Source organism: Heteronotia binoei, chromosome 6, assembly GCF_032191835.1.
Source record: "Heteronotia binoei isolate CCM8104 ecotype False Entrance Well chromosome 6, APGP_CSIRO_Hbin_v1, whole genome shotgun sequence".
Classification (NCBI taxonomy): domain Eukaryota; kingdom Metazoa; phylum Chordata; class Lepidosauria; order Squamata; family Gekkonidae; genus Heteronotia; species Heteronotia binoei.
The window spans coordinates 132,928,272-132,933,353 of record NC_083228.1 but is presented as its reverse complement, the minus strand read 5'-3'; positions in this window follow the sequence as shown (position 1 = coordinate 132,933,353).

Here is a 5,082-nt window from a genome sequence, read left to right as displayed (position 1 = left end):
CCATCCCAGGGCTCCGCCGCCCCCTCCGACGACAGTGAGGGGTCAGAGTCACCATGAAGTCCACGAAATCCTGGACTCCAAAGTCAAACGGGGGAAACTGTATTACTTAATCAGGTGGAAGCACTTCCCCCCGAGCTGTGATGAATGGGTCGAGTCTCAGAACGTAGCTGCGCCGCAATTGTTAAAAAAGTTTCACCTGCTGTACCCGCACAAGCCCAAGCCGCCACCCCCCGGGGGAGGGCGCTTAGGGGGGGCAGTATGTCAGAACTTGTAACTTTATTATTGCTAGCTTAATGTAGAACCAGTATAATTGATGGTTGGCAAGTATGCATAGAGTGGACCTGAGCGTTGAACCAGACCGACCCCATATTGTAACCTTTCTTAACCTGAAGTGCCTGAGTAGTAGTTAACCCTGCCCCGATGGTATCCAAAGTATTTGGGGGCTGTAGACTGAATAATGTTGTATCTCTGTACTTTCTCACACTGACACCCTTTGAAGCCGAATCGTGTGGCCTTCAGAGTAAGGAGGCAACGTCTTTGCTGATAGCACTGGTGGGAAGACAGATGTGCCTGTAACGGTGTGAATTAGAGCTTTGTGGGTTGTTTGTTTTACTATATAAAACTGGGCCAGTGCTGGCTCTCGCCATCACTGTTATCTTGTACCTTGTATCTAACAGTTCTTAGTTCTCTCTAATAAAATCCTAGCTTGGAAACTAAGTATGGGATCTGCCTGGAGTTCTTAAGTTCTGACAGGGCCCTTCTCTGAGGAAACTGTTACAGATCCTTTCCCATGGAGCCCTTCCTGTTTCCTGCTTCCTGTTCAGCTTTAAAGGTACACATTTTAAAAACTGTTTGCAGGTTTCTAAACCTGCATGAGCTCTAAAACTACAGGATGACTCTGGGGCGGGGCTTCCCCCGCCGGCCAGTTGGCTGGGAGAAGCCTGTCAAAACGGGGGATTGGGAAGCCTAGGAAGTGATATCATCACACTGGTGATGTCCCCCACCAACAGCTCTAGGAGCATCCAGGAGTTTTCCCAGATGCTCCTAGAGTGGCCGGCGAGTGACGTTGCCAGCGTGATGGCATTACATCCAAGTGATGCCATCACGCTGGCAACATCAGGGGAGGATCCCCTCTCCGGCCCAATGTGAGCCAGCGGGTTGGGAACCTCCAGGGCGGGAGAACCCCCGCCTGGCCCGGGAACTTGGCAGCCCTAAGAAAGAGACAGAATAAAACCAGTGCTGCAGTTATTTTAATCTGTATAGCCAATGACCAACTGGGCAGGAGCACCATTTGACCCCACACAGGGCTTTTTTTTGTAGCAGGAACTCCTTTGCATATTAGGCTACGGCCCCGACGAAGCCAATCCTTCAAGAGTTTACAGTAGGCCCTGTACTAAGAGCCCTTGGAGGATTGGCTACAACAGGGGGGTGCAGCCTAATATGCAAAGGAGTTCCTGCAACCAAAAACAGCTCTGACCCCACCCATTTTTAAAAGCACTTGGCAGGCACCAGGAAAGGTATTGGTGAGTGCGGTGGTGCTCACGGGTACCAAATTGGGGGGGGGGGACCCTGTCCTAAAGCTCGAGAAATCCTTTTGTAAACTCAGGGCTGTCAACTGCAATCTGAATCGAAGGTATGACGAAGCAAAGCCCAACGAATCCAGCAGACCTCCTTTCCTTGGAAAGTGGGCTTAGGATCTCCTCGTTGAATTGTAGCCATGAGGCACTCCCTGCATTTCTTAATTAACCTCTCCTAAAAGGATGGGAGGAGGGGGAAACAATGAGAGGGGAGACCATCTCTGCCGAAGGGAGAGACAGGGCAGGGGAGGGATGTGTGAGTTTAGCTCCCTGAGAACATTTTAAATGGCTTAAAAATAAACATAATCCTGGAAATAAAGCTCCCCAGCATTTTCCAAATGCCTGCCTGCCTCCTTCCCTCCCTGAAGCATGATAAAGACCTCTTGACAGGGTGAACGTCTGTTTATTTTGGTTTGTGTGGTGTTTGCTGCTTTGACCCCCTCAGCTGTTTGGAAGGAGGCCTTGACAGGCCGGCTTGTTTTTCCTGGACTCTCTAGGAGTTTTTGAGCATCGCCCGGATCGATCTGGGAGCAGTTCTGGCTGATTGCAGCCCAGGGCTCAGCCCGGCTCAGTCGAAAAGCTCTCCCTTTCACCCGCTGTCTGATTCGGGTCCTCCTAGGCCCCGGAGTTGGGAAGGCTGCCACCCCTCGCAGCTGTTTTAAATCAGCACTTTCTCCGCGTTTCACCACACAAAGGCAGGGCCTGGACATTTTTTTCCCCTTTTCTTCTCCCGCCTGAAATATGAGTCTAATTAAATGATAACGAGGCTCTGACATTTTTCTAATTGTAATCCGACCCCATGGAAAAGCATCGTTCGGAAAGCGATGCAAACTATCGATAAGGGAGAGAGGGGGAGTGCAGACGTTCCCTTGGAAGGGGCCTCGGCTTATGTCACTGGTCCCAGAGGACAAGAGAGAAGAGGAGGGGTGCCAGCTTCCAGATGGGGCCTGGGATTCCTCTAGAATGACAACTGATCTCCGGATAGGGTGGAGATCTCTGCCGCTACTAGGGTTGCCAGCCTCCAGGTTGGGCCTGGAGATCTCCAAAGGATGAGTGTATAATATAGGGCAGGGGTGTCGAACTTATTTCTTATGAGGGCCGAATCAGACATAAATGAGACTTTGTCGGGCCGAGCCATGTTGGGCTGGGCCGTGTGCATACCTATCTAAGATTAAGTAACAGAAACATAAACTTTATAAAGGACACAGACAAACACAAAGATATTTTTTTTAACCCTTAAAATAAAACATGCTAAAAACATTAGCACTTGTTGGTCTTAAAGGTGCTTTCTTTGTATTTCTACCATGGGATCCAGGGAACTGGGCAAAAGAAGCTCTGGCTCTTTCTTTCCTTCCCCAGGGGCCAGGAGGGGGAGGAGTCTCAGCCAATAGAAGGAAGAGAGGCTTGGCTCAGTAGCTCTGCTGTGCGATTGAGAGAGCCTGGCAAAGCAAGCTCTCCCTCCCCCCCTTCCTCTCCATGGGAGAAGCCTTAGCCAATGGAGAAAATAGAGGTTTTGCTCTGTAACTCCTGTGCAATTGAGCAAGCCTTGAAAAGCAAGCTGTTATGTAGAAGGAAGCAAGAGGGAGAAGGAAGGAGATGACAGCCAGTTGCTTGGGGGCCTGATAGGAGTCCTCCGAGGGCCTGATTCGGCCCCCAGGCCACATGTTTGACATCCCTGATATAGGGGGTTCAACGCAAGGAAGAGGCAAGGTGGTAGCGATCATAGTTCTTTATTAGGTACAGCATAGTATAGGGCCGCACTCTAAGACTGAAGAACTGGGCCAACGGGGCCAACTATATACAACTCAGGGTTCCCATGCAAGCACGTTATTGGATCATTCAAACCAGCAGGGGGGCCGTGATTGGAGCAGGGCAGCAGGGATTTGGATTCTATTGCCCATTGTTCCCAAGTCCCCAAGCTCTGGTCATCAGGCTCCAATGAGCCAGGCAGGAACACCCATAGTAGTCTTCACTTTGGTCTGCATACACAACAGACTGCTTGTATGAGCAGGGCTCTTTTAACCTGGAGAAGCCCATGCCACCCTTTCTCCACTTCTTATGTGATATTGGGCAGCTAGTGGCTTGCTGGCCTTTTGACTGTGGGGGGGGGCAGCCAAGGAGAGCCCCAGGTGAGCGAGGCCTGCTTGGGCTGGCTGGATCTCTAGCCAGCCCAAGTAGGCCTCGCTCGCCCAGGGCTCTCTTTTCTTGCCTTGGGTTGCTTTTGGCTGGTGGAGTGGCGGCATATGTTAATGAGTTATGTTCATGAGCTCCACTACCTATTTTTCTACAAAATGACCCCTGCTCCCTAGTATCTCCAGGTGACAAGACATAAGGTCTTCAAAAGACCAAGCTAAGAATACAGCCACCAGCAGTAATAGCCCTGAGCGACAAAGGAGGTTTGTGGTTCACTGGAAGCTTTGGATACATAAATCTTAGGCTCAACCCCTGGCATCTCCAGTTAGGAAGTTTTGGTTAGTTTGTTTTTGCCATCAAGTTGCAGCTGACTTATGGTAGCCCTGTAGGGTTTTGAAGCCAAGGGATGTTCAAAGCGACCCTGGTAGGGTTGCCAAGTCCAAATCAAGAAATATCTGGGGACTTTGGAGGTGGAGCCAGGAGACTTTGGGGGTGGAGCCAAGATCAAGGCTGTGACAAGCATCATTGAACTCCAAAGGGAGTTCTGGCCATCACATTTCAAGGGACTGAACACCTTTTCAATTCCTTCCTTCCTTAGGAAATAATGAAGGATAGGGGCACCTTCTTTTGGGGCTAATAGAAGTGGACCCCCTGGTCCAAACTTTTTGAAACTTGGGGGTTATTTTGGGGACAGGCACTAGATGCTATACTGAAAATTTGGTGCCTCTCCCCCCCCCCAAAAAAAACAGCCTCCCTCCGAGCCCCAGATACCCGCAGATCAATTCTCTATGATTTTCTATGGGAATAAATCTCCATAGGGAATAACTGAGTTCCCAGCAGACATTTCCCTCCCCTCCCCCCGCTTTCTGACAACCCTGAAGTGGGGGGAGGGCCTCCAAATTGGGGAATCCCCTGTCCCCACCTGGGGATTGGCAACCCTAGACCCTGGACTTCCTTGGGGGCCTCCCATCCAATTATGGACCAGGGCTGATCCTGCTTTGCTTCTTAGGGTGACTTCATAGGGTTTTCAAGGCAAGAGATGAGCAGAGGAGGTTGTCCATTGTTTGCCTCTGCATAGCAACCCTGCACTTCCATGGGGGTTTCCCATCCAAGTGCTTACCGGGGCTAACCCTGCTTAACTTCTGAGATCTGACAAGATCAGGCTAGCCTGGGCGTCCTAGTCAGCAGATAATGTGATAGGCATCGACCTGAGGCCCTTGAAAAACACTGCCAGGCAGAGTCCATTATATTGACCTTGATATACCAATGGTCTGCCTTAGTCAAAGGCAGCTTCCTGTGTAAATGGTCAGGTGATAGGGTTGCCAGGTCCAGTTCAGGAAATATCTGGGGACATTAGGGTTGGAGCCAGGAG